Source organism: Rhipicephalus sanguineus, chromosome 2, assembly GCF_013339695.2.
Source record: "Rhipicephalus sanguineus isolate Rsan-2018 chromosome 2, BIME_Rsan_1.4, whole genome shotgun sequence".
NCBI classification, from domain to species: Eukaryota; Metazoa; Arthropoda; class Arachnida; order Ixodida; family Ixodidae; genus Rhipicephalus; species Rhipicephalus sanguineus.
Window position 1 is genome coordinate 68,327,009 of NC_051177.1, and position 25,531 is coordinate 68,352,539.

At 45.8% G+C, this 25,531-nt stretch overlaps 1 protein-coding gene across 2 annotated transcripts in view; it reads left to right on the forward strand.

Moving 5' to 3' along the window:
- Positions 1-1,342: 1,342 nt before the first annotated feature.
- The window catches only part of LOC119383127 (paired box protein Pax-6), a 70,004-nt gene continuing 45,815 nt past the window's right edge, over positions 1,343-25,531 (forward strand). For both annotated transcript variants that reach the window (XM_037651134.2, XM_037651135.2), the window contains exon 1: positions 1,343-1,638. The gene's annotated coding sequence lies outside the window, so the exon portion shown is untranslated. The remainder of the gene's footprint in view (positions 1,639-25,531) is intronic.

Genomic DNA, 25,531 nt, shown 5'->3' on the forward strand with positions numbered 1-25,531 from the left:
TCGTTAACTTCCATTGCTTATCGATGAGAGAGGGTAAAAAATCAGAAAAACCTTTTAACTGCTACGAATTACTTACTGAGGATAGCCCTATATACAGCTCACAGGCGTGGTTATCGCTTACCGAGTGGCAACCGTTCGTGTGACGTGCTTCATAAGTGGCCGATTGACTGAATTTCGATAACATCGGGCCGTTTTTGATGCTACACGATATAAAATATTCGCTTGAATTTCAAAGTGTAAGGTTTGTGGGCTTCTGTGAGGAACATGCCTAGTCAAGTTATCTTGCGTAGGTTGCTGAGACCTGTTAAGCGACTATACTTTAGTTCGGCAACGTTGATTATTTTATCTTTTCTCGAGTTAGGTCACCCAAGATTATTTTTTATGTTGTTTCATAATCGACGCATATGGTTTCTGGCCCGAAAACTAAACTAAGAGAAAAATTTTGGGAATCTGCTTGGTAGCGTTTTAATGTCGCAAATGAGGTGCTGATTTGACTATTATGGATAACGTGCCTAAAATTAATTCCCCAATCGCCAGTCAACGCTACGAATATTAACGCGCAACCGAATCTACTGCTACGCCGCGACGTATGGCACGGGATGATCACGTTGTCATACGACACGCTGCCACCACAGCAAGCGCTCAAAAATATAATGCGCCTTGCGTGTTGTCCAACATGCGCCCACTCGTCGGAGTCCAAACATGGCAGAAGTGGTGTCCTGCAGCGGCCGTGGTCTTCGCTCCCGGTGGTCACTTCGCCGGCGTCGTCGTCTCCAAGCCCGATCCCGGGCAGGTTGCGATGGGGGCCGAACGCCCGCGGGGCCCTCGCACGAGGCCGTACACGCACACACCCTCGCGCTCACACACATGCGGGCTCCACGCCGAAACCCTCCGGAAAACACGGCGTTTATCCACGGTGCGGGAGGCAAGTGGCCAGCTGCGGAAGCGGGCGCGTTTTTGCCCCCGCAACCCTCGACGACTCCGGTCCGCCACGGAAACCCCCCGCCGGCGACGCACAGTCAACCGCCGTGGTCCCACGGGTGAGGACGAGAGAAAGAGGGTTTTGCGTAGACCCCCGCTACGAGAGAGGGACCCGAACCCCCCACCTTCCCGCGAGCCACTTCGGCCCCCTTTGGAAAACCGTCGCCGACCCCCCATACCGCAACGAAGAGGCGGTTTCGCGAAGGCGGTGCCCGCGGCAGAACCGACGCGGCCTCCATTGGCCCGCAGAGCTAATGAGATGCGCCGTTCGCGGGGCGTGTCCGCGGACCCCCGTGGAGAGGGCGAGGGGTGACGTCACGCCCGCACGCAGCGCTCCATTGGTCCGAGGCGGCGATTATCTGAGCCGACAGCGTCGGCGGCCGAGCGCGACAGAGCGGGGCGACCGGAGAGTTCGGGTCGGCGAGTTCGGGCGTGAAAGCCGTTGGGCGCGGGGCCCGCCGTCTCTGGCCAAGCGTGCGACACCGCTCTTCCCACGGCCCCGGAAAATTCGCGGCCGCCGACCGGAAGAGGGGGTCCGAAGCGCGACGCCGGCCAGCCAGCCGACCATGGGCGCGCCTTGAAGTGAGGGGCCCTTGCGGTGGCGGCTCGCCTCCTGTCGACGTCGTCCTCTGCTACGCCCCCACTGCTGTACGCCAGGTGAGCAGGCGACTTCTCTTTGTGCGCGATGGCGTGACCCTTTCCTTTTTGTGTCTACACGAAACTGTTTACCCGTTTTGTACTTCTTTTCCCTTTCAACTCCGATCTTCGTTCCGATGTCGGTCGCACTTTATTGACACGTTTACACCTGTTCGCGCGTCACTAATTTTCAAATTTCATTTCACGTCACACGCTTCATGGACGATCGCTCGTTGCTAAAAGCTCACCTCTCTTGTTAACAACTCCGTTCTTTATGCCGTCTCATCATTCAGATCTCACTACAAAGGCGGAAACATCGATCGAGCTTAAATAAGACAAACACATAAGCAAACACCATTATGCACGAATATAGGCCACAATCTCAGTCCTAGATCCTTCCCATTCATGACCTAAAATATTTCCTACAAGACGTGAACGCTCTCCGTTGGTGTGATATACACATGACATACTGATACCACCGACGTGAATCTATATGTGCTATGTCCTGACGGTGGCTTGACTCGCCGCACTTATCAACATAGGCACGTTCCCGCTTAATGAAAGAGTGAGGTGTTGAGAGGGTGACTCGTCACGCATCTAAATAGAGACGCGCGCGTTTCCCAGCCTGAAGCCCCCTGTTATAATTCCCTCATTCCAGTAAAAGGGTGCCCTGCGCGAACTATATAAGCCTCGCTCATCGCTCGCCCTCACCCCCCGTCTGTCTTTCTCTCGACGACCACATTGGATGCTTATATAGGATTGCGTTCCATTTGCTAATGGGCGCGCGGCGGGCAGAAATTGTTTCCTCACGGCGCGCACTCCATCAAAACCTGGAACTGAGCTGTCACGCCGCAAGTTCCAACGCGCGTGTGTGGTGTGCTTGTAAAAGACAACTTGCGTGAGGCCCAGGCTGAGATCTGTATATTTTCTTTACTCTTGCGGACAGCTTCATCCGTCGGCGCAAACCCTCGGTGAATTAGAACATAGTAAAAAAAAGGAAAGGGGGAGGGAGGGCAGAGATACGAAAAGCGATGACGCGTTCAAAAGCTCATTCGTCTAACGTCGCCTGACTTTAAACTGTGCGCTCGTACGTCATATTTACATTCTGCCAAGTGCGCACATACAAGACCGCTGAATGAATGGCCCGCGGTTTGTGAATCGAGCACCCCGCAGCGTATATATACTTTATGTGTAGTGAGCGCTCGCTGGCTTTCTGCACTCACACCTGTACATGTCTTGATGCGAACTCCTTTTACGACTGTCATGCGCCTGTCTTTGCCGCGGGGTGTCGCCGTGGTTGCGGCGGTAGCGAAAAAATGTAAATGGGCAGCTACGCATACAGAGACAAAGGCGTGTTTTAAGTACACGCTTGAGGTCTTCATCTCTTGATGATGGATGTGTACCCACCCTGCGATGTACGCGTAATGATTGTTGCGTCAGCAATACTAAATCGCGCACGATTTGTCTCCGTTGTGTAAACGCGACATTTATATAAAACTTTCTTCTTTGTGAACCACATCGAGACCGAAGCTTGCAGCCTGCAATTATAGAGTTGACGCAACGCTTCGTTGGATCGGTTCACGTTTAAAATTATTTATTTGATCTCTCTTTTTATCGCAAACACTCTCTCTTTTTGAGCATGGTTGCCACACTTATAATGTACTTTTCTCTGTTGTCTTTTTGGTGTCTCTTTTAATAGACGCTTATTAAAGTTTACGGTTCATTTACAAACGGATCGTATTATGTCACCGCGTTATACATATATATGCTTGCATTGGAATAAATAACAACGCGTTTAACGTCGCTGATGCACAAACCAAGAGGGTTCAAGGAAGTGCAAGTTGCCCTGTATACGTTCCCAAATCCCTCACGTCGGCAAAGCGTTCAATGAACAGCCATCAGCTGCAATAACATTCTGCGCACTTTGCGTCAACACTACGTCACGTAATATCGCCACTATCGTTTTCTTTTTGTTCTTCTCTGTATATAAAGTATAAGGTTAGTATAACTATACCGGACTTGCACTTTGAAGCATGAGTGGATATATATATATATATATATATATATATATATATATATATATATATATATATATATATATATATATATATATATATATATATATATATATATATATATATATATATAGATAGATAGATAGATAGATAGATAGATAGATAGATAGATAGATAGATAGATAGATAGATAGATAGATAGATAGATAGATAGAGAGAGAGAGATACTTTGCGCATGCGCCTTTAGAAGGAGCATATTGTCATCATAATGAAATTGCGATGTGATCAAAATGAACTTTTTTATATAGATATGATAGACTGAGTGCTTGCCTTCTTAGACCTATATTCATAGGCAAATGTTTATATTAATGTATATAATAGTATTATCAATAATGATACAAGTACCATTGTCATCATTGCTCTCGGTGCTGTCCCTCTCTTTCCCCTTCCACTTTTACTTGTGCCATCTTTCCACCACAAGACATAGTCCTGGCCTGTCCCCGATGTGGATATGCGTTTTCAAGCTGTCTATACATAACGCACGACACTTCCTGTATAGGACACACACCGATTGAGAAGCGGAGGTTGATTAAATAGATGATACATATAGTTACTTGAATACAGTAAAATCAGGAGCCAAGGTTATAGCATTTATATCACCTCAACGCACAGCAACCTATTGCTTCTTCCTTGCGTCATTATTCTCGCTTAAAATGACGACAAAAAAGGAGTAATCTAATATACTGCGTTGATTACTGCTATGACACCTTTGGAGTAGCAGATAAATATGCGGAACATTTCTTTAGCAAGCAACAAAAAATTGTGACGCAGTTGTTAACGTCAGTGTCTGTCATCAGATAGCGTCGTTGTGCTTCCATCGCGCGCTTTCGTGTTTGCGGCATATTCGGAAAGCTTGTCTGTGTATATACCCATTATACCGTTCAAAGAATACCGGGTTCGCAACTGTTGGGTTGTTGTACAGGGATATATAATGCACTACGACACATTTTTTACACCTTGCTGCTTGCGTAAAGCGTCGTCAGTGACGTATACCAATTCAGACATTATGTCTTTTGTTCTCCTTCTTTAAGAACGTGCACATGAACGCACGAGAGTTTGTAATATCCTTGCTCAACTATAGGTGTGACGAGATATGTGGACAACATGCGTCGATCTGCCATCCACGTCTCACGGCAACCTTGTATACATATATACTTCCGTTTAACGCGTGGCATCACGTTACACGGACGAATTAAAACCGTCTGTTCTGCTTACGTTTGCGGTTAGGATGTATCTTCAAAGAGCCTTCTGTTGACTCTCATTGCAATATAAAAAAAATAGATATTTAGGCAACGCGAACAACATCGCGAGGCCTTGAGATGGGGAGGTATATATAAAGGAACCGTGTTTGTGTATAAAGGTACAAAGGGGAGATAAGAAAAACCGAACCTTTCCCCTCTTACACCACCGCGACGCGGCCTCAATCGATGCCACCGATCGGGCCACATGCACAGCGATGAAATATATGAATTTGCGGCGCGTGCGCCTGCGGCAGTACGACCGATATAGCTCTTATAAGCATCGCTGAAAAGCGAAGATTAATAGCGGCGTGAAGGGGGACGCCTTCCATGGGAAACTCAACAGTCGTCACTCGCGCATACATGCACTATAGAAAAACATGTATACATAGATATGAAGGGAGGGGGCGGGCGCGAAGGGGAAAGGGTCGGGTGTCTGTTGCTGCCACCGCAGCCTCTGCAATTCGATGCCTCAGTGTGACACCCCTTGAACGGGATCCGTTCCCGCAACCTCCGAAAACCATCGGTTGCCATCGGCGCATGCGGGTGAGCCATGGATGCACGAGCTGTAGCTAGCTCACTCACACGTGCATGACGGTGTGTATATATATATACACACACACAGGGGGATCTGAGATGAGAAAGGCTTGCCGAGGGGTTGAACGCGACGCGGGGCGATTGCCCCCCCCCCCCCCGCACACACACACAGCGTCCATTTTTTTGGGAGGGGGGATCGGGGGAGAGGAAGATCACACCAGTATAGGGGGCAAGTAAGAGGAGGAGGGAACACGGGCAAAGGAGAGATAAGTGACGTGGTATATACGTGCTATAATGTATTGCGCCGTGTTTTTGCCTCCATTGATTTCACCGTGCCTGTATCGTTAACGTTATGTCTGTATACCATCGTCATTGTTGGTTCGGATCCCACCGACGGATAGGGCGATTCCTCGGCTACTTAAATTCATCTCGATTTACGTCATAATTAATACACTATACAGTTGCAGGAGCACTAAAGAGAAAAATGTTTTTTTTTTTTCCTTTAGTATTAGTAATTTACTCTTTCATGGTGCCAGAAACACCACGCTTCATAAGAGACGACGCTTGGTAAGCGAGCAAACGCGCAAAAGGAAAATGCGGTGGTGAAGCCACCTTGAATTTCCCACACAAGTCGCCGTGACGTCATAGATTTTGAGGTCGTCTACTTGGGCTTACGTATAGTTCATAATCGGTAAAAAAGAAGTACATTGTGTTGTGAGGGAGCCAGAAATTTAACATACCGAATTTAGGGGAGCTTGGTTGAGCCAATGAGGCCAAAATACGAAAAAAAAGAAAAAAACACTTTGATGGTTACTTCATCATGTATATTTCGGTGGGAAAATAAAAAAAAAATGACAATTTCGCCGCAAGGGCGAAGCAATGAATGCGATAGCAAGAAATTGGATATCACACGAAGAACGAGAAGCAGCTCGATATTTGCAGCGCGCCGCTGAAGCACAAGGAAGGAAGCCCGAAAAGAACGCACAGGCATGCACAGGGCGAGCGTGAACTAACAACTGTGACAAGCAGCTTCCTGCAAGTGTCCACACAACGCCAACTTTTTCATTGAATGCAGTGCGTAAGTACGCACGCGTGTGAGCCTACTACGGTTTCGCGATCATTCGCATACCAAATGGATTTTGCAATGTCCATGGTTTCAAGAACAGTCATCTGTGAATACCAAGAAGCGATGCTTCACTTAAGGAGCGAACACTGATCTCCTCGCAGCCGCGGACTTCGCCCTTGTAGTTTTCACGATCATTGGAATCGTGGAGGTCACTCTTTTTTTCTATCCTTATCTTTACTTTCCTTTTGCCACCGCTCTTTGCGACAACTTGTCAGGTGTATGCAGAACTGCGGGACGTTCTTTTCCTTTTCTCTCTCTCTCTCTCTTATCTCGCCGACACACGGCTGCGTGAAGAGAACATGCGCCGGCGATGGGACGGAGGCGACAGTTGGTCAGTCGCGAAATCGCTCCTCTTATCGCGACCGCATCGAAGCACTCCGCTGCGCAAGGAGGGAGGGTAATAGCGCGCGCGTCGTCTAGGCTGCTCGTCGAACAGTTGCGTGCAGTGCTGCGAGTCTTTCTTCACTGAATCGCGCACTCGGGAGTTGCGCCGTACACCGGAACAGGACGCGATCTTCTTGGACCGAATAATCTCGCCGTATACCTCTTTCGGCTCGTTATAGATTTCCGATTGGGTTTCCTTAGAAGAAAATGAGCGCGGCAAGTGAAAATGCGGTCATTTACTAACGTTTGGCAAACGACGGTAAGATAGAAAATACTGTACCTATTTGACGCCGCGTTGTTCGGCCTTTTGTATTTGGCTCATTTGGCAAAGATCCATCTGAATTGGCTTCCTGGTGTGTGACTTACTTTTTTTAAAAAACGGTATTGTCATTCAAGGTCACGTACTTGAATACCACACAAGGAGTGCACCTTCCGAGAGTGGCGTCTTGAATACATATTCAAAAGTTCGCAGGACCTGTCTTTACGCTGTCTATATATACGTATTGTTCACAAACCAACGTGCGGCTGCGCATGCGGCAAGCTTGTTCCGTCGTCCGGCACGGCAACTAATTATAGTGTGAACAGATTTTGGCAAGCCACGTTCCTCTACGTTTCGGTGCATATAGATGGCCCACATTTAGGGATCGGCAGTGCTAAGGCGGCCTCCACTGTGATGCCCGTGGCTTCCACTATAGTGCACGCAACTGTGAGACGGCGTTCGCAAGAAGTGCATTCGGTTCTGCGGCAAGCTTGTGTCGTCGGCCGGTATAAGGGAGCCGCGCCGACAAGCGAGGCGCTTCCATCCGGTTCACATGAACGTAGAAAGATCGGGGGAGGGGGAGGGCTGAGGGGGGAGGAGGGGGGGTCTTTACACAGAGGAGGTAGCTGTCACCGGATGACGTGCGCTAATTGCGCCGTGCTCTCTGCGCGCAGCGTGCGTTTCTCGTGTGGGTGTGTCTGGCGGATCGCTTATCGCGCACACCCCGGCTAGACGGTCGTCCTGCAGGGAGGACGTCACGTGACTCCTGCCGCACACGTCTATTTGCACTCGATGTGGTATCGTAAAGTTCACGAATTACCTATTACCGAGCGCTTACACAAACTCGTTTGTGCTGAGCAGGCTTGAGAGTAATGAAATTTAAATAATGGAATTACATTACTTGAATTACCTTTTTGCTGCAATGAGTAACGTAATGAATTACTTCTGTGAGCTCGTAATTTAATGTCAAGAAAATTGCTAATTACTTTCTCAATTACTCTTGACTAAAGTAATTGCTTCCCTTGTGGTATAAAAATTGAAAGATGAAAGAAAGATAACAAAGACAAGTTAATCTGAATACCAAAACTCAGGCGTGGGAAGTTGAACAAATATATCTGAAATTGCTTCTCAAAATTAAAAGTAATTTAATGTCATTACTTCCGGCCAGCTGCAATTTGTAACGTAATTTAATAACAGTTCTAAAATTTGTAGAAAAGCAATTAGTAATGTACAGGCCCGTAGCCAGGAATTTTTTTCGGGGGGGGGGGGGGCACTTGCTGAAAGCCTTGACTATTTGAGAAAAACGCCTGTTTTCATTATTTATTTTCGGTAAAACACCATGTATCATAAAATTTCGGCCCGAGCCCCCCCCCCCCTCCCCTCTGGCTACGGGCCTGGTAATGTAATCTATTTGCTTTTTTAGAAGTAATTTTGCCATATCTGGGGCTGAGAAAGCAGGGGGTGACAAAAGCTGCCTGTCAGCGGCTTGCTTCAACGTGTGTGTTATCAAATAACGCATATAGCGAAGATACGCGAACCGGGTGAAAACGACAGGATAAGGATAATGTGAAACGTGGCTTCCTCACGGATCCTATCACTGCATGAAAAACACGCGCAAAGGAGTAGATAAAGTGATATATACTATAGCACAGCGCTTATGGGCTTCACCTTATCGCATTGTCATTTGGAGCCCAGTCAGCGAGAGATGTGATATGTTGAAATGGGGAAAGTACCGTGCCGCATGGGTGGATAAAACGAAAATCGAAGGAGCCCATCACCGTAGCAATAAAAAAATATTTGAAAAATAATAACAAAATGTGTGACATTCAATAGTTTCTTGTGGTACTGTGTGAGATATATACAATCAATTTATTTATTTATTTGTCACTTCAAACAGCAGAGAACATGAGGGGGAGCAAAATCTATAGAGCATGGCTGTTTAAAGATTTATCTTTAAAAATACAATATCAAATCAATTTTCATATTTGAGATTCCAGAAATGAGACTCATGAGGATAAAACATGAAGCTCAGACCTGCAACACGAGTTATCAGCACCGTTTCGTGCTAAAGTGTTTATGATACACCGTGGAATTAATCTAATAATTCGAGCGTGGTAATTTATGCGTGGTGTTCTTGTTTCGATTTTTATGATGAGCCGCAGAAGAAGCGTATTCTATGCTATTTATGAAATGGTCAATTGATATATTATTTTCATCCAAGAACTTATTTTACATTTTCATCGAAGTACAGCGTTAGTTACACACTCCAAAGACCTCCGTAATATCGACAGTTTGGTGACGCTGCGCGGAGGGATGATCACTGGCTAAGTTTTATATAAAGCGCAGAGGTCTTTCCTTTTGAAGAACGCAGACCTTCGTAAGGTATATAGTGTGCGTCTACAGTGCATGCCCCGTACGAGTTGGCATAAATTTACTTGTGACGTAAACATATATCCGAAAAGCAGCAATTTGATGTCAGTAAAAAACATAATTATTACGGTATAAAATACCACTAAAACGCGAGGTGGCTATATGGGTACACGTCACTGATTTGCACGTCCAACAGCAACCTTTAAGCAAAACAAACGTCAAAAGGTTTTTAAAGCTGGCACAATTTCTACGTTGCTCGAGCTGCACTCGAACATTCAGAACACAGTATATTTCACTGTTGCACAGATGCTTGATCTGGACACCGAAATCATCTGAAAAGTTACGGTTGTATACATATCGTAAGATAACATTTTTAGCTCTCATAAAACGTCTTTCTCTCTGCCCTCTCTGCAGAGAGGTGTGAAACGGCCACTGTTTCAGCTAAGATGTTAGCATGTGGCTGTATGTATGGATTTGCACGAGCTAAACCGCGCTGCTAGTACACCTGCTGTGCATCGTATTGCACATATATAGCTAAGCTGACAGGTGGGGGATATGCATACAGTATAACGGTATAGACATAACTTTTGCTGAAGCTTTCTGTCTTATTTCTGTTGTTTACAGTGGGCGGCGGGCCACATCGCGGCCTCGGTCGCATTCTTCGCGAAGCATTCGTACAAGGCACCGCCGCTCTGTGGCTTCCGTGAATATACTTTTTGTTTGTTTGTTTGAATTTTTCTTTCCTCCTTCCCGCTGCGTTTCTTTAGCAGTGCATATCGGCTTCGGAATGCGTCGCCGATCATCTCTTGACAGATGGGCGATAACCAAGGCGGCCTGCGTCCCCGCGCTGCATGCCGCTGCTATTTTCTAAAGCCGCGGCCCGCTTTTAGCGTATATATGCGTATACAACTGCACGCCGGCATTTCCTTTGTGTCGCTTCTGTGGGGCTGCTGTCCTGGCAAGCGGTATTCTCGTGAGGCGTCCACGTACTCGAGTCAGGATCTCAAGAGGGTGGTCCTCTCCCCGAACACACACACACACACACACACACACACACAAGGCACGATTCTCCGACAGTTGTCACACGGCGCCCGTCTGCGCGGCGCGCGTCTTCACGAGAAAACAGGTACGCGTGGCGACGCGTTGCCTGCTGTAAAGCGGTCAGTGTGTCCATCATGAGTACGCGTGAGCAACAGGCAGTGTAAATAAGTGCATAGAATGCTACTATATACGACAGAAAGAGCAACAACAACAATAACCTTTACATACATGAATTCCGTGTCGTGCACTGGGAGTGATTGAAGGATGCAGGCAGTAATAAAGGGCCACACTCTTCATCAGGTCTTGTTTAAATGCTGGCTATATCCAGGAAACCACACGAAAAATGTCCGGTTTCCTGGCTATATCTAGCACTTTAAGCGGTACCTGATTAAGAGTGTACTGTAGAAGGGTATACATTTGGGCGAGTAAGGTATGGTCCCTTTTTCATAATTTGGTAACGCAACACTAACAGCGACGAAGAAAGAAAAGGACGAGCGCATATTCGCGACTGAAATTTATTGAAAGGAAAACAGTAAATTACAGATAGGCGCTTGTCCTTGCGCGTTTATTCTTCCTTCGCCTCTGTTTGTGTGGCGCTTCCAATTAATCAAAGGGGGCTGCCGATTTATGTTTGTTTGTTTGTTTGTGTGTGTGTGTTTACTCTTTTATAATACCTCAAAGGTCCCAAGGAACCGCACACTGCGTGAAGGGCGAGCACAAAAAAAAAGAAAAGAAAAAAATGTAAGTCAGGTTTGGTGGCGTGATTTGTAATACCATGTCTTTAATGACCGCATTGAAACGAGAAATGCCGGTAATTAAGTTGGCGTTAGGAATGGTGCTCCATTTTCGTGTGGAAGAAAAGTGAAAAAGTGTGTGCGTGCGTGCGTGCGTGTGTGTGTGTGTGTGTGTGTGTGTGTGTGTGTGTGTGTGTGTGTGTGTGTGTGTGTGTGTGTGTGTGTGTGTGTGTGTGTGTGTGTGTGTGGCCTGAGTAGTGTAATCGGGATTAGAGCTGTGCACGGGCCGTATTTCCGAGCCCGAGCCCGGCCCGGGCCCGCTGACTTTGTCGAAGGCCCGCCCGAGCCCGACGGCAAAGGGCTGCGCGCCCGCCCGGCCCGGCCCGACGTACGAAAACACAATCCCGGGCCCGGTCCGGCCCGGCCCGGCCTTTTGAAGGTTCGGTGCGAAAACAAAACATCCATTTCCGGCAATTTGGCATTTTATTGAGCCTATCAAATATGATCAAACGACACACGACGAACAGTCTCTAATAGAGAGTGTTCGCGGCACTTTTGCTATACAAGTAGACATGCCAGCAACAATGGAGTTCGCTCGCCAAAGCCCCACCGCGGTGGGACATGCAAGCGTCAGCTTGCACGAAGGCGATCTACGTCGGGTCGCTCGTCGCTGTCGCGTGCATTTTCACTCATATGGGATTTGGCCTTAAATCTAACGCGGAACAGTCGCTTGGCGCCGTCACTAGCTCAGGTGGTGTTACTTCTCTGTTTGTCGGAGTGCAACAGAGGCAGTGCTTTACCTGCTCCCCTTTCGTTTAAAGTAGCGAATGGAAAGGAAAAGCGGTAAAGGGCGGTCGCGGAAAAGGCGCTGTATGCGTGCTGGAAAACAATTCCCGCTCATTCTCTATATTTCGGGCTTGAGTCGGGCTTTGCGCCGGGCCCGAGCCCGGCCCGATAAAACTCCAAGTAGCCCGGCCCGGGCCCGAGGTGAAAATACGTCGGCCCGCCCGAGCCCGGCCCGCGGGCCGGGTCGGGCTTTCGGGCTACCCGGAGCCCGTGCACACCCCTAATCGGGATTCCGGATTGCCGGTTCTAAAGACACGTATTCCATTCCATTCTCTTACATTTCAAATGAAAAGAGAGATAAATTATTAATAGAATATCAGTCACCTGGAATTCAAAACGTGCGCCTCACTTAACCCATGGTATAACAGAAAGCGCCCCACATTGTGCTGTCTCATGATTGTGCCAGTCTGTCACTGACATGTTGTATGGAAACAGGACAGATTATATTACCTTTCGCAACACGTGGGGCCTGAACGTTCGGGGTGTGTCTTTGTACGCCTGAGGCATTAGAAAGGAAAATTACAGATAAGTTTCTCAGCGGCAAGTTACACGTCCGAAAGTCTTTCTTGATTCATTTGACAGTTCGCTGCCGATTCTTTTTGGAAAGTCTATAAAGTTATACCAATTCCATTTTTAAAACAATTTAAAAGTTAGGGCACCTTGATCCTTTAGACTAGTGGAAAATATAAAGAAAATAGATATTCCCCACGGATGCTGGGAAGACATCGTGTTTCCGGCAGGTGTGCCGATGATTCGCAAGGAAGTGTCTGCTATTCTTTTACATTTTCTGCAAGAGACCGGTTTATAAGTGATGTGCGGTGAGACATATATACCGCATGTAAAGAGTCGCTCAGGCGATTGCCGGCCAGGCTAGCACCGCCTGTTGCAACATCAACCTGCTGCAAGGATATTCAAGACAGTAGCTTTTTGAATAGAGTTACCTTAATTTTAACAAATTCACCATCATCCTCTTTCGTGTCCACTCCAGGACGAACGCCTCTCTCTATGCGCACCGATTCCACTTCGTGCCTGCAAACCTCTTAATTTCTTCACACCGCTAATCACTCTGCCGTCATCGACCTAATTAGAGGAGTGTTATTTTTATTAGAGTTCCTTTAAGCTTTCCTTTACAGCATTTTCACCGTGTCACTCGACTCCGCGAGCACGATAGGTTGCTAAATACGACGACCTATGGAGAAAGCTCGGCTTGCAGGCAGCAATGGCGCTGTACAATTGTGCGCGCGCAAACACACACGCACACACACATACGCACCATGCGAGGCCAAACCGGCGCCGCCAGTGCACTTCTGAACCATGATATACGCCTGTCTCTGCGAGAGCGAGTCGGTTCAGCGAAGATGTCAGCGAGCTCGGCCCATCGGTCATCGAGCGCTCTCGACAAGCCGAGCGGGAAAGATGTAGATGTAGATGTAGATGTAGATCCTTTACTGCTGGCTCACACCCACTCAGGGGGATTGGCCAAGAATCGGGTAGCTTAGAAACAAATAATTAAAAACTAGAAATGAGAATAATTTCTTATATTGTATAACAAAAAGATTTTTTACAAGTTAATTTTGTGAGAATAATAATTAAAAAAAGGAAAAGGTGGGTAGAATTAATTTTCATCAAATAAGAAATACATAAATATAGAAATGAATCTTGCTGTACTTTGCTTTTGGTTAACTATGGAACATTGGAGCTGTGGTTATTGTGTAAATCTCTTTGACTGTTCTTGAAATCTTGCATGGCCTCGCATACTTTCCCGCTGCTGTGCCCAAGGATAAGTGCACCTAGAGATAGTAAATTTGAGGTTCTCAACTCTAATCCCATGATGCGTAACGGCGTTTCTAGAGATGTCTTTTGTAATGTATAGAAAACTAGGCGGGCAGATGCCCCAGTGCACGTCGTCGTCGTCTTCGCTCGGTAACGCATGCAGGAAATACCTGCATGCGTTACGAAATAAAGTGCGAAATAAAGAAAAAAAAAGCTCAGCCTGCATTAAGTCGCACTTGCAAGGCTGGATCACGGCAGAGCTGGTGGAAACGTTTCAGCGTCTCTTGTTACCCAGAATACTTGGCCGGTGATTGAGCGCGTGCCGGTTCATGATGACGATAATTTTCTACCTACGACACACGGCAGACCTCGAGCACAACAGCTCTGCTGTAAAAATCGACAGACAATTCAGTCGTTCTAAATAGGGACTGTGTGCTAGGCAATGTTGCTATTGTATATATAACAGCACACATATTAACCGACATTAACAAACAGCAGCCAACATTTGCCTGTGTTGGTATCGCACGCGAGTAAACGCTATAGTAAAGTCGGTCAACAATAGGGCACATAATGATGATGATGATCCTGGGATGATCGGCGCCTACCCACTCAGGGGGATGGGCCAAGTGTCGGGCGGATCATAGAGTCTGAAAATTTTTAAGTGCTAATTGAGGTTATAACAGTGTCGTTTAGAATGAATAGTTATTTTTATATACTCCGCTTCGGAATGTGATTAGAAGAAGGCGAGGAAGGCATCGTCTTAAACAACATATCGTGAAGGCTGATCATATCACACGAAAGTTTCTTAAAACTAGAAACATTCAATCTGTTTAGGTGACATGCAGATTTTAGCTAGAGCTCGAGAGGATAGTCGAGACAAACTTCACTGGTGTGTATATATTACCAATGATTAGAATTAATGAAAGACGAAAGATAGAGAGTTTGAAACCGATTGTAACTGCATGTAAATTTACAGCGCTATGTTATAATGTTATATATAGGGACTTGGATCACAAACTCGTTGAAACTTTCCTTGCACGCAGAGTCGTAAATCGGTAAAATGAAGGTACATGTTGCATGCCATAGCCACCGAATGGTATACCTAATGGGCTCAATGCGAAAAGATGTGTGCCCTGCGAAGCTTTCCCTTCGCTTAAACTCATCTCGGAGCCCCACGGAGTTTCATGCATGCTGCATGCAGTGTCTTGCACTAAGGCTTTCAGAAGGCTCAAAAAAAAAAAAAGCTTATTTTCCGACGTTTGGTGATCAACTCGATTGAGGAAGCAAAACAAGCCGAAGACACCAATTGCTCCTACAGAGTGTCGTCACGGTTGTTTTGGGCCACGTTCGCAAACTATTACAGTTATTCGAGAAGATAGTATACTCCATGAGGGCTGCAGCTTAGACAAATGTACTCCACTGCTCTCTTGCAAAGGGACACTTGAAGGGGAAAAAAAAGGAAATATCAGTCGCAGCTTGCTTTGTTGTTAAAACGGAACACCGTTTTAACAGTGAAATGTACCAACAAGCTCAACTGTCAATGCTTCAGCAATTTATTGCTCTGTTTACCGGCGTTGCGAGTCCTTGACTCCGCCTTCCGGTGGCAAACTTTCTCTCTCCCTTCTCTCTCTCTTACACTGTGTGTTAAAGTGTAGATACATGAACGTGGTATATCAGTCCGTATACAAGTTGTACGCTGTTATCGGTTCATCTGCTTTGCACGAAAGTACACTGCATGGTGCTGCAGTGTCATGGTGCATGACGCATGAAGAGAAACGAATTGACACTTCAGTACGCTGCAATACGTCAGCGCGATTATTGACGCAGCCAGTGGGTGAGGGGGGGTTGAGGGTTTCATATCCCCGAAGTTTTTTTTTTTTTTTCAATTTTTCGTGTGTATATATAAAGCACAGATGCCAACACCCGCACACATACGAACACATGCTCGAAAATACATACAGAGTGGTTCAACCCCCTTCCTCAACCCCTCCGCCCCCCCCCCCCCAAATCCCCGAAAAAAAAATTTCTGGCTACGCCCCTGAGCGTGGCGACGACGATCACAAGAATGACCACAGCAAAAAAACCATGCAGATTAAGAAAATTAAAATACCTTATGTTTCTGATATGATAGGCGAAATTGTGGCCCCTTCTTTTTCGAATTTCATTACAAGCTTAATAAACACTTCCATCAATCGGTCATAAGCGATTGTCGATACAGATTATGCTTGCTATAAAAGAAAAAAGACTCATCCTATCGAAAGTTTGAACCTTAACGTGTATAGTATGTAGAAGGTACGCATGTCAGCTATAACTTGTGGCAAACCTTCAAAAGCGAATTCGTTATATGTAATCTATCCCCTTGTTGTCATCGCCATTCGTGAGAGCTGACCTTGTCGATAACGTGACAGCGCAACGCCCGGATCACTGGCGAATCGCGACGAACAAAGGGATATTGTATAGACCCCGTTGTCCTGGTATACTATATGTGCAGCCAAACACGAATATTTCGAACTCGCGACAATCAACACAGTCGCACGTGGAGAACAGAAGACTGGCGTCGCCGCTGCGTACAACATCCTAAGCACGCTGAGGACGATACTGAAGAACAAGACCGGCAGTACATATATCCAAGCCGGACTAGAGGCATTCCGACGTCCGACGAGTACGCGCTGCTGCGCATGAAGACGTTGAGGTGCAGTGTACATCAATTTATTTATTTATTTATTTATTTTGTTACCCTCAATCGCCGAAGCTTTACAGAGGGGAGTGGGTTACAACATGAAAAATACAAACAATGAGAAAAAAAACGTGCTATTTTATACATGAACAAGACTAAAGCAAAAAACATCTCTACTCAATGAAACGCAACAAAAGTGAAACGTAAAAATAAGCAAATCACAAGAAGCAAATAGTGAATGTGGTAAAATTATACAGTACTAGCAAGAAAGTGTAAAAGTAAGAGAAATAACACACACACAGAAAAAATCAAGAATCCACTGGAAAACGCTGGCATCTTGACACGTGGAGACAAATTCGTAGGGAGGGGGAATAGATCGGATAACTAGGGAGAGCTATCACGAAATAGGTGAACTGATAAAGAATGACGAAAGAGGGAGTGATCAGAGATGGAAACGATGTCACCTGGTAGCTGATTCCAATCGTTTGATGTGACCGGTATGAAGGAGCAAGAAAATGTGTTTGTGTAGCAGAAAGTACCTTTAACCTTGTGTTCGTGGTCGATCCGAGAGGAGTGATATGTGGGAGGCGTAATGAGCTCGTTACGCAGTGATGGATGATGGTAGGTCTTATGGAAAAGGCAAAGGCGGAAGTACTTGCGACGCAGTGATAGAGGTGGCAGTGACAAATGGTGCTTCATTGCTGTTACGCTTGATGTACGGTGATAATCCGATAGAATAAAACGTGCAGCGTTATTTTGAATTAGCTCAAGGTGCCTAATCAAGTTTTCGTGGTGAGGGTTCCAGATTGCGGCAGCGTACTCCAATTTCGAGCGCACGAGGGTTTTATAAAGAAGCATCTTCAAGGAAAGTGGGGCGTTGCTAAAATTTCGACGTATGTATCCCAATGTACGGTTAGCACTGTTCGTGATGACGTTAATATGGGCATTCCATGTTAGATTGAAAGAAATGGTAACGCCTAAGTACCGGTATGACGACACGTGGTCAAGATAAACATCACCCAGTTTGTATGTTGAGGAGTTATTAAACTGGCGGGAGACGGTCATTAGCTTGCATTTTTTGGGATTTAATTTCATAAGCCATTTATCGCACCAATTCCTAATGTTATTTAAGTCTGTCTGCAAGATGTTCCTATCATCATCGGTACGTATTTCTCTGTAAAGCACACAGTCGTCGGCATATAAATGAACGGATGAAGAAACGCAGTCAGGGAGGTCATTAATATATATTAAAAACAGCAGAGGTCCCAGAACTGAGCCCTGCGGCACACCCGATGTTACACTTATTTCCGGCGAGTCATGACCGTTAACAGTGACGTACTGAAGACGGTTTGTTAGAAAGTAGTCGAGCCATGCCAGTACATTCGAGTCAAGGTTGAGAGAGGAGAGCTTATGCATTAGTAAAGCGTGATTGACTTTTTCAAATGCTTTTGCAAAATCCAGGAAAATGCAGTCAATTAGAGATTGTTTATCAAGAATGGTATGCAGGTGATGAGTGAAAAGAAGCAACTGGGTTTCACAGGAAAACGTACGCCTAAAACCGTGTTGGGCCGATGTAAAAAATGAATTCGATTCTAAAAATTTCGCAATATGCGAGTGCAGTACATGTTCCATTAGTTTACACGGAATGCTCGTTAGTGAAATGGGCCGATAGTTAAGAGCGGAGTGTTTATTACCAGACTTGTGTATCGGCACAACCTTACCGACCTTCCAGTCCAGCGGCAAGGTTGCTTGGTCAAGTGACTGCTGGAAAATCTTACACAAGAAGAGAGACGAATATGCGCTTGTTTGTTTGAGAAACTTTGAGTTGATACCGTCAGTCCCACATGATGAGGATGTTTTTAAGGTGTCAATTAACTTCGAAATTCCTGCAGTATCAAAAGTGATAGGAAACATTGAGCGGTAGTCACGGCACACAACTGCGTCAACAGGTGCAGCAGTGTTTCCCGAGAAATTGGCTGAAAAATTATTGTTAAATAACGCGGCACATTCAGATGCTGGTAGCGGCTCACCAGAGTCATCGTTGATTGATAAATCCGCATTTTGGTTAGAATTGATAACGTTCCAAAATTGCCGGGGGTTCCTTGATAACAATTCAGGCAACGTATGCGTTTGGAAACGATTCTTAGCAGCACGCACAGCTTCCACGTATTCTGCCTCAGCATTTTGATACGCTACCCAGCAATCTCTAGTATTTTGCAACTTGGCTGTGCGGAAAAGGCGCTTTTTTCTATTAGACAAACGTTTGAGATGCGTGTTATACCACGGTCTTTTTGTGTTGTTCCGTATGCGTCGAAGGGGAATGTGCGCATTGGTGAGATTAGTAACTAAGTTTTTGAAAAGATCCCAGTTCTCTTGTACACTTCTCTCTTCAAAATTGCAACAAAATGTGTCTAAGTACGCGCACATATCTTGGTTAATGGCGTCAAAATCTGCATTGCGGTAGTCCCGGATGTACTTGTCTTCTTCAGTTCCACGTGAAAAAGACATGGTGATGTCGAAATGTAACACCAAATGGTCGCTCAGACCAGGAAGATAGATAATTGGGGATATGAAGTCTGGATGTGTTGACAAAACTAGGTCTAATGTATTAGACGATTCATTAGTTACCCTTGTTGGTTTCGTTACAACCTGGGTGAAGTTAAAACAATTACAAAAATCTAGGAACTGTTGGGATTGTGTTGAAAAGGGGTCGAGCAGAGGAACACCAGTGTGCCAGGTGATGTTAGGAAAATTCATGTCACCAAAAAGAAAAATTGGTGACGAAGGATACCGAGTGACGACATAGCCGAGAACGTCATGCAATTCATCGACGAATGACGATGTATAGTTTGGAGGACGATAGCATACGCCTAATATAATCTTTGTGTGCTTACTTGAAATACCAACCCAGACTGTTTCCAGAGAGGACACAACTTCTACTTGAAAAGAGGAAATTGTTTGCGATACGGCTATCAATACACCACCACCCTGTCTATCCTCTCTATCGCACCGATACACGTCATATGTGACGTCAGTCTGGAAAATACCGTGCTTTCTTGCGTATAACCCGCATCCCCAACTGCAGACCGCGGAAAAATAAGAACAGAAACAACAACAAACCACGTATTGCCGGGAAGCCGGTTTCCTTGCATTATCGTAAATCAATGCCGTGGAGCCAACTTGCGCACCAAAATTCTCATCAAGAATACTGTAAATTCTTTAAAAGCTTTGTATCAAAGTACACGATATATCGAAATAACTGCCATTTTTTCGCGAGCTCGATATATGCGGGCTTGACTGTATATACTGGCGCGAGCTCTCTGTTCTTGGCTTGACTCGGCTGACTTCCTACGCCTCGCCTAGGCATTTCGTTTCTTTTCACTTGTGTACGTATTTGCACCAAGAGCAGGGCCTTTCCAGAAGCCATTGGCCTGCCAGTGTTTTCTCGGTATACAAAATACTTTGGTTGACATGTGGGTGCCCAAGGTGCCCGTCCTTGCCCAGAGAAGAGGCCCGCCGTCGTCTTGTCTGTCACTCCGTGCACACCGTAATGCACGCAACGAACAGCGATGCAGACGCGTGCGACCGCACCCTCATATAATCCACGGCCTGTCTATGGCGGACGGAGATGTCAGGTCGACCGCGCGCGGCTTACGCAAGGCGTGACGCACGCTTGCGCACGCGCCAAGCACGCGACGAGTAACGTATACGTGAGAGTGACATACGCATGAAGGCTTGAGCCCATCTGCCAGAGAAGGAACGTGAGTCGTTACACTCGAAGTGAACGAGAAAAACAAGGAGTGTATGCACACGTGCAACACCGTTTGATCGACTGTTACTCAAATAAGCCTATATGTACTAACACACGATTGGCTGAGAAACCGCTGTAACGAAGAGAGAACGGTAGAGACTCTATGGGTAGAGAAAGATAAAATCGTTAAAGATAAGAGCAAGACGTGGTATAAGATGGGGAAGCGTACACAAATAGCGCCACGTAAAAAAATACGGACGAAAATGCACATAAACGCACAAAGCGAATCTCATTTTTGCGGGAAGTTCTAGTGGTGGCTAAGGATTGGACGAGCGTACGCAGGAGCTGATATAGTATACCATCTGTTGCGTGAATCGCTCTGTTCCAGATACATTTACAGGGCATCCACGGACACTGACACGTGGCACGGGTTTATGACATGGACGCATGATTACGCGACGTCTTCTTGCGGAGTGGGTCAGTGCTTCATTCATTCATTGACTATTAAATATGGTGAACAACTTCAGGACAGATGACAACGATGACAGCCATTCTACACGTGCGTTATTTACCCAGGACTGTAGCGTATACTATACATACTGTTAATAATGAACGAAATTCGTGGTTCACACGCATGTTGAACGCGCAGAAAATTTCAGGAATGCAAATAAGGAATTTGTCAAGATCGCAATTTTGTTAAACTATATATATCCCGGTAAGCGTTTGCTTTATGCCGCATGGATTTTCATAAATTGATGTGTAATTGCTCCCAGCTGCGAGTTTTTCTGTTGCGGAGCAGCCACTTCTCATATAGCTATAGCGATTTATGAAGCTCCGTTGAAGAATTTTCTAGCTACGCCATGGAGTGGAAGAATGCGGAACTTAAGATATACCCGAACAACGTTAACTTGCCGTGCCTAAATTAGTGCTTATTACTTAATGAATTGACTTAGTTTAGTTCGTGCTCACTTCACACACTTAATTCCTTTATTGATGACGTCACTTCCTGTACTACAAGTCACGCCGTAAAACGAGGGGCGAAATGAGACGTGTCGTCGTATATACGTGTATTACGTACGACTCATTGTTTTATTCCTTTATTCGTGGCATTTAACAAACAGATGAAACGGGAAACGCTGAAACGAATAGAATGAATTCTATCGATTCATTCCTTCATTCACGCCTAATTCCACGAGTGTCCCAAAGGATGATCGAGCCGCTAAGATATATACTTCGCAGAGTAATGAATTCCTGCGTAGCAAAGGAATTATGGTTAATATACAGGATGCCCCAGCTAACTCTAACCAGAGTTACGGCAAATGCTAGGAATGTTGGTGAGCGGAGCGTGAAGTACCGCAATCATGGTGCGCAAGCGGGCATGACCAGTGCTATATTTTTTGTATTTCGCGGGCACCTCTAGTAAGCAGAAAAACACCAATACTTAATAGATAGAAAGTTAGAAACAGTCTAACCGGACATTTTGCAAACCGATATACAATTTCATCAATGGAAATTTTTTTTGCCTAAATTCGGTGCTTCAGGACTTGGTTAATTTATATATCCTAATAAGCAATTAAGCAGAGCGCAAAAGTTAGTGTGACTTACTCCATGCAATAGTCAGCAACCTGCTTTTGGTCGCTTCGCCATAGTGCGTCGGCATATTTTTAAACTCTGGCAAGATTTAGCTGGGGCAGCCTGTATATCAAGACATGTACCATCTAGCCTACCAGCGGATTCTCCTACGACAGCGTATTGAATCTGATCATTATGGGGTCACGAATAAGTTTTCTGCTCAGCGCTTTTAATCAGCCGTTGTCTATACTGCCCTTGGAGTATAAAGTCAAAATGGGGTAGTGGTCAGTCTTATAGCCGAGTGCATACGTTATGTTGCCTGGACAACCGCGGTCATGCTCTCGTTTGTGTGTAATGCTGCAGAGACACGGCTCGACTCGAGCCGATTTCAAAAGCAACGAGGACTGCGCCCCGTACGTGCTTCCTCGCGTGTATATATTATATACACTACACACCATATAGCGCGCCACGTGCACTCAAAGCCCTGCCTAATCCGTCAAGGCGGCAGCGGGCCGCGCCGGTCGACCTGCATGCATGCATGCATGCATATAGTACTGTATACACATAGAGCCGTAACGCTGTCGCGACCGTGTTCTGTGCCCTAAGCCCGCCTTTTCTTTTTCTTTTGGCATGTTTACCTGCTTACCGTATTTACTCGACAGTAACACGCACCATTTTTTTTTTCTCGTGGGTCAAATAAGTTCTGCGGAAGCCCACAGGATGAATGAAGCTATAATAATAATAATAATAATAATAATAATAATAATAATAATAATAATAATAATAATAATAATAATAATAATAATAATAATAATAATAATAATAATAATAATAATAATTGTTGCTGTTTTGCGTCCCTAAACCACGATATGATATGAAGGACGGCGTATTGGAGGGTTCCGGAAATTTCGACCAACTGAGGTTCTTTACCATGCACCTAAATCTAAGCACACGGGCCTCCAGCATTCCGCCTCCATCTAAATGCGGCCGCCGCGGCCGGGATTCGTTCCCGTGACCTTGGGGTCAGCAGTCGAGTTCCTTAACCACTATAGCACTAGAACACCGGGCGGGTATGTGAACGAAGGTTACAGAAAGGGAAATAGTTGTTTTCCGGCAATTTGCGAAACTATACGCATAGCAAGCCCCTTATACGGCTGCATAGAGAGAAATGCTGGGGGTTCAAGAAGAAAGTCGTCATGGTGCGGGATTTGAACCCTGGACCAACGCATTTCTCGGGGCAGTCGCCCTATATACCATCTCAGCTCACCAGGAGGCTCGCAGATAGCAGCGTGAGGACGAATTAATCGACAACTAGAAGCATGGCGGCTACAGTGAATACGACTTGGTATAATGTCGTGATAACTGTTAAAGAGAGAGAGAGAGAGAAAACACTTTATTTCGTGTCGGGCAAGATATAGAGGTGGGCATCATTTTTTTTTTTTTTTTTACTCTCGTATTCTAACACGTGTCCAGTGTTTTAGCCATAAATATTTCGGAGAAAAAAAAAAAGGGGGGAAAGGAAAAGAAGTGCGTGTTATAATCGAGTGAACACAGCACTTGTAACGTTACCTCTCTCATGTCTACTCTCTCCAGGGGGCCAAAGTTGTTATGCATTTGCCCTTACCTTTCCCCCTCTCCCCCCTTTCCCATTTCTGCGGGTTATGTGAGAGCCCCCACCCACCCGCTGCGCCTTAAACATCTCTCCTTCTCACTCTCTACTACTCGTTTTTGATTGAGCGCTCGGAAGTCGTGCGGGCTCCGTCGCCGTCTGGCCCATGTGTGTTTGACTTTCAGAGGTCTCCAAGGCGCGGCGGTGACTATGCCCGACATTGTTTTTGAAGTGCCGCTCTCTGCGAGTCGAACCGCTGCTCATATATGCCGTAGCTTTCACGCGCGTGCACTCATTATCGTCTCCCCTACAGGGCTATATATGCTATTCGTTTTGTCTTCGTATATGTAGGCTGTATGCCTGTCCCATTTTGCTTCTTTCTTTTAAATGGATACCGAAGAAAACTTTTGCCGCCGAGATTTTCAGCCCAACTGAAAGATTGGGTGCTGAAATTGGTAAGCACAACCTTCATTTCAGGCAGAAACTAGCAGAAGATAACGAATTTAATGCGTTTTTTTTTTCACAAACTGCCGCGCCTAGCGGCCGCGCCGTCAACTATAGAGGAGGTGAAGGTATCTGGAAACGGGCGTGCCAATCATGCCAGCCGTCGCCCGCGTCTTTCAATTTAACCATCCCTGCTACCACTGCAGTTCATATATAACCAGTACGAACGGCACGGGCAGCGAACGATGCTCCCGTCTGCATCGGGCACGTCTATAGTGAACTAAAATATACTAGTTCTAGAATATATTCTATAGTTCACTACAGGCACGTCCAAGCGCCTTTGTGGAAGGGGGAGAGTGGGATGTAAAACAGATACGCTTGGAAGAAAAACCAAGGGTGTCAATTGCCGCTCGTGCCACTAAAAATCAAATTAACATTATTTGACATCAATATTCACATATTTATAACACACACACGTGTCCCATGAAGGTAAGAACAAAAAAAAAAGGAAGAGAAGAACGAACGATGTACAGACGCAACGAAATGTCTCTGCAACTGTGCGTAATTAGAAGTGCAAAAAAAAAAAGAAAAAAAAACGCGGTCGCAATATTGAGAGTACCCGCGCATTAAAAATCACTCAATTATAACGGGATGGCGATGCGACGCACGACGCTGCAGGGCGGCCCGGGCATGCCACACTCGGCGCTGGATTGATGGATGGCTCATGCAGCAGCGCCCAATATGATATGAGCCTCACCGGCCACTTATTAACGCGTGCGGAGCTCGCGTCTCCTGATTGGCTGCCTCCTGCAGCTGGTTCGGACATGCGCGAAAGTTTCGATTTTCCGGGGGATTTTCTTTTCTTTTTTTAACGGTTCGCCGGAGGCGCGATCATGCGGGCATGCTGCATATGCGCTTATACACGCGCGAACGTTTAATCATTTTCGCGATTGATAAGTAAAGATGGTATTAATGAAGCGATTAAAAAAAGGTTGTAAAAAAACAGTTCGTTAGGCAGATAGAAGAGGGAGGGGAAAATTAAAAGTATAGAAAGCAAACGAAAGGCAGAACGGGGAAAAATAAGTGGAAAATAATATTGTACATTCGAAAAAAAAGAAAGCAAAGAGTAACTACACATAAAATGAGTGTTTGAGTTTGAGACGAACTACTTGACGCGAGGAACATTTCCCGCCTCATTAGTTTGCACGCGCCGTGCGATGGCGTGAGCCCATTGTTAAAGCGAAGCCCTTGGGTAAGAGACGACGAGCTGTGTTTTGTTTCTGGTGCCGGCACCGTATATGGTCGCTTGACGGCGTTATATTTAAACAAGTACACGATTTTTTCAGCTACCCTCAGTCAATTCGGTTCGCCGACGCATGAAGCAGTTTCGAGTGACGTCAGCACCACGTATTTAAAAACAGCATACCGTCGCGTACACGGTCATCCACCCACTATAGTGACGTCGCATACACGAGAGA